Genomic DNA, 11,914 nt, shown 5'->3' with positions numbered 1-11,914 from the left:
CCTCTTCATGACTCTATCATGTAAAACTAATCTGGGTGAATGTATCAGCTTCATTTGGTTCATTAGAAATGCTGAGCGTGCACCACAGCGGTACGTTGTGCTTAGTAAAGTGATCAGAATATCCTCAGCGAGTCTTACACAGTGTGGACCTGCTGTTCTGTTACACAGTGAGCAGCTCAGAAGAGGATGAGCAGGGAATTGTTTAACCTTGTGGAAAGACAAAAAGAAGGGTAGAGCTTTTCAAAAGTGTCAATCAACGGGAAAATTCTTCATGCATGAATCTCTTTTCTCTTTGAGGTGTCAGATCCTCTGAGCTGCACTGATTTGTGGGAAAATTACTTCTGTTAACTTTTGACTTGTTCTGTGTCTCTATTCACTTTCCTTAGAGTGTCTCATCGGGAGAGGCGGTGTTAGCTAGTCTTTACGGACTGCCAAAGTAACACAACATATTTCATATTTAAAAGTGGCTCATTTTTAACACCAGTATAGTGGAATGTTCATAAGATACTGAAAAAGGTGGATAACATGTTAAACACCAGAGCAATTTAAGCTGTTCACTCAACTTCTGTAAGTTAAGCAGCCAAGATGGCGGTCGTTGATTTTGAGCACTTCAAACTGTTTCACCATCCAGTACTCATAGTCCATTTTGCCATACTCGGCACTGGGCCATGTTTAATAGTTTTCCGACTTGACCTGAGTCCACATTGCTCCATTTCCTGAGCGCTCTGCCATTGTTTTACGGCCGTTCTGAGAACTTCTGGTTAAAGGTATTTCAAGCAGTCAGAAAAGCAGTGGTGATGTCCCAGTAGGAAGTCTTTCACATGGAAACTATCCAGACCGCAAATTAAGCATCGGCCTTTGGAGACTGTTCCAGACAGTGTTGTACTTACAGTATAGCTCCGTATCGTCCTCCTCACTCTACGGCTTTACGACTGAGCAGCTCATTGTAACAGAGTGAGAGCAAGCAATGCGATGTCAAGATTAGGGCTGCACGATAAATCTAAAATCTATCGTTATTCGATTCAAATTCAAAAGTTTTATTGTTATATGCACATACGCTACAGTGTAGAAATGGCAATGATATTCTTCTGACCTGAGTTATATCAACATTAGATAAATGTTAGTCTTCTTCATGTGCCAGGCCAATTAGATGAAGCCCTTTTGCTCCAGATGCCTATGTAAGTGTCACACTATTGGCTGAAGGGTAAAGCTGATGGATTTACTGATATCGTGCTTCCTTAGTCAAGATATCATAGACCAAAAGATAAAAGCAATGGGAGTTTTTCTGTTTTCGGTGAAACGCTCAAAGAAGGCTCTGAGCAGAAAACGGTTCTTGCACAAACAGACATTCAGTGTGATGTGACAAGCCTCTTTTACTATCAGTAGCCTTGTGACACAGGCTTCATCCCTGTTGGTCCTCCTGCTGTCTGATGTGAAGGTCAGTGTGTGTGTGTGTGTGTGTGTGTGTGTGTGTGTGTGTGTGTGTGTGTGTGTGTGTGTGTGTGTGTGTGTGTGTGTGTGTGTGTGTGTGTGTGTGTGTGTGTGTGTGTGTGTGTGTTCAAATATGTCTGTGTGTGCCAGTGAAGGACGAGGCCAAGGGCATAACAGCGGAGTGTGTGAGTGTGTGTGTCAGAATGACTCAGAGTGCAGCACTGTTCTTCTGTTATCACACACTGAGGGAGGTGGAACTGTGTGTTTTTATTCTCACACACACACACACACACACACACACACACACACACACACACACACACACACACACACACACACACACACAGTCGATCTGCAGCAGATTACAGCTCACCACAAATAGCATTTTTCAGCAAAGCGTCCCATTTTGAAATTGCAGCACGAGACCCCCCGCTGGTTTTACAGCTCTCCGCCCACACTGACTTTGTTCTATCATGTTTTCCCTCTAAAATACATTTAATCACATTGTGTGCGTGTTAATGTGCATTAAGCGTTATTGAGCCCCCCGTAAAGCGCTATATAAATACCATGTGTTATTCTTATCAGTAAATAGTTGTATCAAGAAGATCTGACGGATGTTAACGTGCTCTATTTACAAAAAATACTTCAAATTCAGTCAGACTTTAACTTACAGTGTACCCTCTGTCCTAAGACCCTCGCAGGAACCAGGAAACCCCCCAATGAATGGGAAAAGTAGAGGATGGAAGACAATATATGTCCTATGTGTGGTTTAAAAAAAGATCACAAAAATGACAACTTACATTTAAAAAAAGGATCCAGGAGGACGTCAGAAATCTTCTAGATGTCACCAAAAACAAATATCTTAGCATTTGAAAACGTTCCTAACCGTCCAGAATTCTTAGTCGCCTCCCATCTTCGACCTATTTTAAGGACGTGGAATAAAAGCATTGAATTAACCTTCAGCTCCAGATGTGCTTAACACTTTGAGCTGCTCGCAGATGGTTTTGGACAGCACTTTGACATCATATCTTTGCTTCTACACACGAACAAGTCAGCATTCACACAGACAACCAAACACCTGCTCAGGGGGACTAACGCTCACAGACCCTTTTCTGAACTGGGAGGAAGTTATTGGATTAACTTTAAAGACAGCAGCTAAAAGAAATGCCAGGATTTGAAAGAAGGGAGAGTCTCAGTTTTCTGGGAGTTTATTTCAGATATTTGGAGAATTAAAACTGCATTCAAAACCTTCTTGAACTTCCAATCCTTTATTATTAGATCAATAAAGCCTTTCTGCAAAAGTCTTCACCATGTTTTGCTTTTTGCAAAATGCAGCTTGATGTTTGTCTGAATCAAACTTTGAACTACATCCCAGAGCCTCATGAAGACTCTTCTTAGAGACAAACAACACAACATGTTGGATGCCTCACAGCTTCCCAAAAAAGGGAATACCATGCCTTTCTGATCTTCATCTTCTACAAGCAAGTGTTCAGTTTTAATGCTCCAGATACCGGGAATAAACTCCCTTTGAAATCCTGGTTGAAGACTTTTCCTTTTTCCTGCTGCCTTTTCATTTGATCAATTACTTTCTCCTGAGAATTTAGTATTTTAATGACTTAATAATAATAATACATTTTATTTGTATTGCACTTTACATTTGAAACAAACCTCAAAGTGCTACAGTACATAATAAAAAAAGATAAAGAAAACCGTTTGCAAGAGTCAAAATGTATAAACAGGTTAAAAAACAAGTTTAAAAACACGTTTTAAAAAGGAGAGGCAGGGTTATTAAAACCGGCTTAAAAAGCTAACCAAATGCTTTGTTGAAATGGTAGGTTTTTAGTGCTCTCTTAAAAGTGTTCACAGGTTGAGGAGCTCTGAGATGGTCTGGGAGTGAGTTCCACAGCCGGGGGGCAGCTGCACAGAAAGCTCGATCTCCCATAGTGCGGAGGTTGGTGACTTCCCTCACAAGCATCACAAAGACTAAGAGTTCAAGTGAGCTTCTCAAAGTGTTTGGCCATCGATCGTACGGTTTCACAGCTTCTACCACGTGTTTAAGTAACGTTCATTTGGTAGAAAAGGGAAAGGGGGTGATGCTGTTGGTGCTGTCGAGTGGAACAGTGCATTTGGAGAAGTTACATGTGTTCATTTTGAGATCAGAGCTCCTCAGACAGCTTGTCCCAGTGAAAGGCTCTCTCTTTGTGATCTATTGGCCAATTGGTCTTTGACACATCACAATAACACTTTACAGTAAGCAATCGTATCATCCTCTCCTAAAGTGTTTGCCATCCTCTGCCCCTCAGCGTATTCAGAGAGCTGGATGTCTGCTTACCGCAGCCCACACACTCACATTCTCTTCCTCTCGGGAGAAGCCTTTTGAGTGGGAGCCAAACACTTCTCCTCCATCATGAAAACGGGAGTTCAACTCTTTGAAAAAGGAGGGCAAGAGGCGAATTCTCCCACCTGTTCCAACTCCTGCTTCATAACCAAATCGTTAAAGCATGAATTATCTTAATCACTAGCCTCATTAGTGTAATTGGCACATGAAATAATACAATGTGGTTACGGACACGGTTGGTTCATCAAGCTGATGTTTATGTGGGGTCAAGGTCAAGAGTCACATGACCCTACTTTGGTATTACTGAGTGCCTAATGACGTGGGAAACTGCGGTTGTTGTCTGATGAAGAATNAACTACTTATCTTTCTTCTGTCTTTCCAGAGGAAAGGAAACTCTGGTTTGCATAAGTAGTTGTGTCACTCTATCATACTTAGTGTTTAGTTGGTTGAAAGTCATATTGGTCTAATAGAGAGTCGACACGGTGACGGGGAAATTGCCACTTTACTTTTGAACGAAAAATTTCTGTTCTAGACAAGAAGGTAACCGTGATGACGCGGGTGGTGTGTGTGTTGTGGTGTGGTGTTGTGTGTGTGTGTTGTGTTGTGTTTGGTGTGTGTGTGGTGTCTGTGTGTGTGTGTGTGGTGTGTGTCTGTGTGTGTGGGTCGGTGTGTGGTGTGTCGTTGTGTGGTTGGTCGTGAAACATAAGGAGTGCAAAGGAGCAGGCCCTCATCAGAAAAATCTCTCACACTCTCCTTCCTCTCCCCCCCCCCAGACACCCTCTAACGTCATTGCGCCTAATCTACGTCCTTAACTCTTTCTGGAGGTAAAAAGTGTTGGTACACTCTGGTGTGATTGAAGTTGAGTTTTTTAGGTTTAGTTCATCATTACATTAACAAAATGTTTTAATTCTCCTTTTTGAGGAAATAAACCCAGAGAAATGTTGTGATTTTTGCTTGAAAAATGTCTAACAATTCATTTATTCCCAATTACCTTCCTTTCCGCTGACTAATCAATGAATTGAGCAACTGCTAATATAATGGCCACTATACTGAAGACAGCATGAGTTGAGTTTAGCAGCCTAGTGTGATGCTATTAATGAGTGTTAACAGCATCTGAACTCAGGACCCCCCTCTGGATTTATGAGCGGTCCATTGTGGTGCCTGTGTGCTAAAGTACAGCCATTCATCATCCAGTTATCACATCCACATAAAAGACACAAACAATACATTACATCATCCTTTACTGAACATTTTCAATGACGTGTTTTGTTCATTAATAATATTTTAATAGAACTCACACTCGTTGTGGTACCGGAGAATACTTGTAGCTTTTGGTAATAGAAGATTAACAAAGATTGTAATATTAAGTCTGATGCCATCGCACATTAATGTCCCCGTATGTCCATTAAAACATAATCAAACTTGAGAACGAGGCCTTACATAAGCATACAAAATAAATGTTTGATGGGACATTTCCTTAATAAGGTAAAGAGGAAAAACAAATGAAAATGTATCAAACTGAAAGATTCCAGCTGATAACATTACTCAGACAGAAAGTCTTTCACTATTTTTGATAGAATATAAACGGTGCATTGGATATCTGTGTCTGGAATGGTTGTATTTTGTTTTTTTGTGGTTCTACAGATCTCTTGTCATTCCCCTCAGTCTCCCTCTCAGTCTGTCCACATGCAGGGAGGCGGGGAAACCTGAAATCAAAATTCATTTTGCAGGATACAAAATTGTACATTTCTAATGACCCATTAATCCGGGGTTTACATGTCCACGCCCCGCAGAGGGAGGACACATTTAACCTCTCATCACAAAGGAAAAACGGTGACAAATCAAACGGGAAGCCAGCAGGAAACATCTGAGAGTAGACCGTGTCGGTTGCTGGTTCAAATCCATGCAAAGAAGTGTGTTCCTTTATCCCGAAGCGACACTACTCGCGTGGCCTCTCGAGGCTTCGTTCAGGCGATTACATCATCTTTCCCCAGCGCAGTCTCAGTATCGCCGCTCCGATGGGACACACACCACTCACACTGCTGACGGCCACAATGTTAGTCAGAGCAGCCGATCTGTCACTTTCCCATCATCCTGCTCCTTTAATGTCCATCGATGGTTACACTTTATTCGTTTGGTATGAATGAAATAATGAATGAAAAACCAGTGTACTTATGTGGAAAAGCAACACAGCTAATAGTACACAGATAGTATAGCTGTCATGCTTAATTCGAATCTATTTTTCATTATTTCCTGTCCCTGAACAAAAGGCAGTAATGAGCCTCTCAATGGTCCGCTGGAAATGGCGGCTGCGGCTTCCCAACCTGCGACTGAACATAGCAGCTGGGATTACGTGACAAAAACAGGAATGGCATTATTTTTGTTTTGCATCTGCTCCCAGCTGATTTGGAATAACAGGACTGAGCTGTTTACTGCGGATCACTGAGGGCCCCTGGTGGCTCACACATGTAATCCTCTCTCTTGCTCTCCATCAGCACATGGAACAGCAGGGTGGTAATGTGATTACAATGAACAGAAATTGCTTTCAGGACATTTTTTTTTAAACTAAAAAAATAATGGACCTTGCAAACCGATGATGATAAATAGTGAGATCTGTTAGAACGACTGATAATGCTGTAGAGTGTCATCTCACAGGAACAACCGGAATCAATAGTTTATCTTAATTCTCCATAGTTGAAATAGTAATTACGTCAGAAGGTGGTAATTAAGTAACATAATGACATATTGAAGTACTTCAGAGATCACTGCAACTGAGCTTCTATAGTCTGTCAAATAAGTATTAGACTCTGAAGCCATCTGGTGGACGCTTACAGAAACTGCAAGGAGAAATAAAAAGCTGTGCATTTCAGAAACATTATGGGAATCATGTGTTTGAAGAGGTGGAGGTTTCCTATATGGTAAGCAGCCTCATAGGTTTTGATGAGGAAAAGGTTTTGAGTTTTTGTTCAAAACAGCAAAAGGAGATTTAGCTTTTCAAAAATGATACATCTAAATGTAAAGGCATAACTCAAAAACTAAAATGCAGTGTAGGAATAACTAAACCACAAATAATATAGTGCAATATTTCTGCTGTTCGGACTGTCGGTTCAAACTATTGTTGTAGCAAAATATAGTTGATTGATATTGAGCATTTTATAACTGAGCGTACATTTCCTGAATGTACTTGTATCTAATGTTTGAGCCCCTCGTGCATCACTCACGTCTGCCTCCAGAGGGCGCTGCTGCTCTACAAACAGAGCTGTTTTGGAGCAGTAGGACATGTGAGGTCAGGGATAAGAGGTCGCTTCCTTCTCATCTTTGTCATTGAAATGAAATTGTTAAGACAAATCACTTTGAATAGAAGTCTTCATGCCTTTCACTTGCAAAATATGAAGTGTTCTTTCATCGAATCTCTTCGAAGGTTTTTCTCTTCAGAGTAGAGTTTTGGTCAAAGATGGGGGGGACACTTGAGCCCTCTCTATTCATTTCAGTTATTTCTGATTTGATGTTAAACATATTAAAGCAAGACATGTCCATATTTGAGGGGCTGAAAAGTTAATCTTACAACTATGGATTGGTCGACGACACTTTAATATGTACTCTTTGTACGATTGAATGGAGTTTAAGGGCCAAACCCTTTTGTAATCTGTTTTCATGTGACCAATCAGAAAAACCTAACATGTAACGGTTATAGTTTAAAGTTGATATTACAATTAAAGCAGCTCCTAATTATATTTGATAGACAATGAATGCAGTTTTAAAGCAATGCTTTCATTGAGGCATTGTTGAAATGATTAAACAGCGTTGAAATGGTTGCTCTTATTCTTCTGTCACTAAGCTGAGTGTGTCAGCAGCATCAGTGGATAGATGTGTTTATGTATCGTTAGATGAATAGACTGTTAAGTGCCTGCTCTATCTTATGAAATGGTGACGCAGATAAAAGGCCCACGGTCTCTCTGCGTGTCGTACAGTGTGGCAGGAGCTCAAACTGATTGTTGGATTTAGGATTGAAAGGAAAGCAGGCCACAGCACACAGGTGATGACCCCAACTTCTTATCTCCCCTCCCTCCCTCCCACCCACCGTCCATTCAGCTCCCCCTCCAGATATTTCATTTTTCATCATTTTTCCCCCCCCTCCCCTCCCACTCAGTCTGAGATGAAGATTTGGCTCCCGCTCATCCACTCGGCCCCCGCGTGACCGCCCTAATTCAATTTTTCCAATCTTTCTAATCTAAAGTTTTCATTTTTCTAATACTATCAAGGCAAAAGAGAAGTGGGGGGAGAATGCACTGCTGGGTACACAGCTTGGCCACCATTTATGAATATTACAACCTTGTCTTCATTAATAAGAGACTTCTTTGAACCCGACCCCCCTTCCTCTCCTCCATATCTCTTTTCCCTTTTCTGCTGTCCTCTCATATGTTTGTATCCATCCCCTCTTTTATCCTTTCTTTTCCATCTGCAGTCTATCCCCCTTGAGTCAGGTCCCAAGTCCTAAATCATCACGATTATGTGGCTGTAGGAGGGGCAGCGGAGCGTATGGGGAAATGTTAAATCCATGATGGATTACCACGTCCAGATTGTCTTTTTGAATTAAAGAAAATGATAAGGAAAGAAATGTAAAAAACAATCATAAGTAGATTTAGTTCTCAAGGAGAAACTGTGTTATAATAAGGGGGGGGGAGGTTGATGTTACTGCATTCAATCAGTGGATATCGGCTCGGCGTGTCCCCTTAAACCTTCCCCTGGTAAAACGCAGCCGAGCTTAACCGGGACCTGCATCTACTCAATTTCGGCTCTCATCAGGAAAAGCACTCGGCGGCCATCTTGTTTGTCAGTTTGCGTTATTACTCTCCTCCTTCAACCATCTGAAGAGGAGCAGAGGAGCTTTCTAATTCCCATCCTGCTTTCTCTAGGCTGTATGTGCGTGTGTGAGAAATCAAATGGTCGCAAACTTTATCTTCAGGACATTCAGTTTTTGTGTAAGCTCCAAAAACTATATCAACTTCCAAATGTTTGTATTGATATTAGAATGTTGACTATATAGTTCCCTAATCACTTATTCTCATAACAAGCTAGTGAGTTCAATTAGAAATGACAAACATTTACATATGCCATAATAAAAGCAATGTGAAAAATGTGTTACAAAAGCTTGCAACACAAAAAACCTTAAAGTGCGTGTGTGGGTTTGTAGTCTGAAGATGGGGGGGAGGGGGGAGAGGAATAGTCGGATTAGCAGAGGAAGAGAGAATGGTCTTTGGGGAGATTAAGACCTCAGGTCAACAACTTAGATTTATTTTTATGAAACAATTTCTTTGTAATTCCTAGCATGTTTCCAGGGCAGTGATTGTCTTCACCTTTAAAATCCGGTCTTTATGCAGTATGGATGTCCACTATACGTCACTGTACTGTTGCACAACATGTCCCTTTTATATTAGGAGTTGAGTATTGTTTGGGAGAGTTTTATAGTAAGGGTTACATGAGGGGGAACTCTCCCAAAAAGATAATGTTGGCATCAAATAAAATACAGTACTGTTGCAGACACTCCCATCATGCCACTGCAAGCAAGGGCAACGAAAGGACTGTGTCTCAGCTCACATTTAAGAAGAGGCCTACTACTACTACTACTACTACGATTTGATGATGTTACAATGAAAACGACCAATATATGCTATTTTAGAAATCCACTTGTCTTCATTTCACTCTCCTTTCAAAAAGTCTACTGTAGTAATCTGTAGTGATCTGTAAAGTAATAGCAAAACAATCTGTCAAATATGTATTATGTATTTGTGTAGGGAAAGGCAGGGGGCAGCAAAAGAGCATTACATGGTAACATGCTGTATTATACAGTGTGCTGCCCTGGCAATTTAAGAGGCTTTAATGGAGAAACACATTTCATTGGCAAGTTGTACTATTTTGTTGTCTTACTTTGAAAATTGGTAAACAAGAAAATGTAATATAATGTAGAAACATTGTACGGGGCGAGAACAAATCCATAATCAGCGGATTAATTGTTAGCTGCAGTCCTATTCTTCACTCTGATCCGAATGACCCATTTGCTCACCTCACTGCTTACATTATTTCCTCCTCTTTCTACGAGCGAAGCCTTCAGTGTCTCGTGCGCAGAGCTAGAGAATTCCTCAGTGTCTCACAATGTCGGCAGTAACTGTAAAAAGAATTGGTGCTAGAGGATGTTTGCGTATTATAAACACACATAAGATTCCTGGCATGTCTCGCTGCGATGGGCCATTTCACATGCCATCCCGAGAACTTAACCTCGTTTTAACCCCGATAAAACCCTTTGCTCTTCTCTTCAGCCCCATTGTTTCACCTCAGACCTGCTTAGCTGCCAATTGACAGCTGTCCACAAGTGTCTTTGTGTGTGTGTGTGTGTGTGTGTGTGTGCGCGTGTGTTATATTTTCCATGTTCGGTACACCCGGTCCCACCGCTGACCTGCCAGTGAACCTTGACCGCGGTGTGTTCAAAGACAAGCGTATTTGTAGACGCTTTGTGTGTGGACAGACGAGCATGGGAAGCCTGACATTCTGCCCCTCTGTCACTTCTGTCATGGTAGTCACTTTTGATGTATTCCTCCCCCTTCTACTGTATGTCTGCCATGTCTTTGCTAACATGGTTTCTTTTCCTCCACTATCTCTCCTCCCTGACAATGTGTCATTGAGTTATTTATAGGACGTGTTTCTGAAGAGGGCTCTTCTTGGAACCCTATCCATGTCTTGATAAATGAAATTCCTTGGCCCACTCTGGGGTCTTAACAATAGGACAACGCAGACACTGAGCTTAAGAGACTCGGAACATTTAAGCACACACGTGCACCTGCTCCACATGTCATGCTTTTGTCTCAGTCACATACAGTACATGTTTAACTGCAAGTCTCCCTGCTCCTCAGTTGTGACGATCTGCTTCTTCTACGTCTTTCTTTGCAAATGTATTATGCTAAAGTTTGGCATTTTGAATAAGACTAAATGAGCAGTTCAAAGACGTTGCTTTGGACTTGGGAATTTGTGATATCATGAATATGACATAGAATACAATTAATAAGACGGTATATAATCAAGAGATTAAAGTAGATCATCTCAAAGTCAAATATTAGTATAGAGTGTGTTTTTAGGGATCATGCAACTATTGCTTGTTAGAAATGTTTAAGTGGCCTATATGCGGTTTGAATGCATTATTACATAAGACTTTTAGGTTGTGGTTTATTTTGGTTTCTGCTTTCTGTAAACCTGGTTGCATAGCTTTTTCACTTTGTAAAGTTGACATTGGCAATTCTTACCTCCCTAACTGAGGAGTAGTAGTGTTTGATTTATAGATGTTGGACCCAGAATAATGCAGAATGCAGGGTTCTTACGGTCATTAAAAACCTGGAAAAGTCATGGAAATTCAAAATGCTAATTCCAGGCCCTGGAAAAGTTATGGAAAACAATATTTTTCCCAAAGTTTTGGAAAAAAAAGTCATGGAAATTTAACTAAAGTTGCATCAAATATAATTTATATTTTATCTAATCGCCGAAATAGTAATACTATAATGATAATAAATACTGTATCGTATACAGCAGTGGTTCTCAACTGGTGGGTCGCGACCCAAAAGTGGGTCGCGGACCCGTTTCGAGTGGGTCGCGGATGTGTGAGTGAAGAACAAAAAAAAAAGTGGGGGAAAAGTCAAACTTTTATTTTGAAGGCCCGATTTTCTAACGCTGTGCATGCAGTCGGCGTTGGACTGGAAGTAACGGAGACCATAAACGGTTTTGAAAACTTCTGCCACGTAGTGATCATCTTCTCAATAAAATATCTTTGCTGATGTTTTTTTCGAGTCTTTTGGCCAATCAGAATCAAGATTGTTGCTGGAAGTCCCCACGGAGAATAACTTTGCGGTAGAACTATTCTTTATACATCCATGGGTACAACTTCAGATAAAAATGAACACATAATGAAATATGACCCCCGGTTTGATGATTGACAGGTCACAGAACAATGGGAGCTATCTACCCTTACCCACAATTTAAAGTAAGTCACACAGACTCTCCTCTTTACTCTTCTCGCAGCAAGATGTCAGACACAAACAATGGCATAAAATATTATTAATATGTTGGGTTGTAATACATTTATTTATTTTCTTCTCAGAG

At 40.9% G+C, this 11,914-nt stretch overlaps 1 long non-coding RNA gene across 1 annotated transcript in view; it reads right to left on the bottom strand.

Moving 5' to 3' along the window:
- Nucleotides 1-3,156: 3,156 nt before the first annotated feature.
- LOC104966978 (uncharacterized) overlaps nucleotides 3,157-11,914 on the bottom strand; it is a 13,089-nt gene continuing 4,331 nt past the window's right edge. Inside the window, exons 2-3 of the long non-coding RNA XR_800709.1 lie at nucleotides 6,576-6,586; nucleotides 3,157-3,390 (exon numbers count right to left, since the gene is read on the bottom strand). This is a non-coding gene — a long non-coding RNA (uncharacterized lncRNA). The remainder of the gene's footprint in view (nucleotides 3,391-6,575; nucleotides 6,587-11,914) is intronic.

This window comes from Notothenia coriiceps, unplaced genomic scaffold (assembly GCF_000735185.1).
Source record: "Notothenia coriiceps isolate Sejong01 unplaced genomic scaffold, NC01 NC01_scaffold00037250, whole genome shotgun sequence".
NCBI classification, from domain to species: domain Eukaryota; kingdom Metazoa; phylum Chordata; class Actinopteri; order Perciformes; family Nototheniidae; genus Notothenia; species Notothenia coriiceps.
Note: the sequence above shows the minus strand (reverse complement) of the source record. Positions and strands in the feature narration are given on the sequence as shown.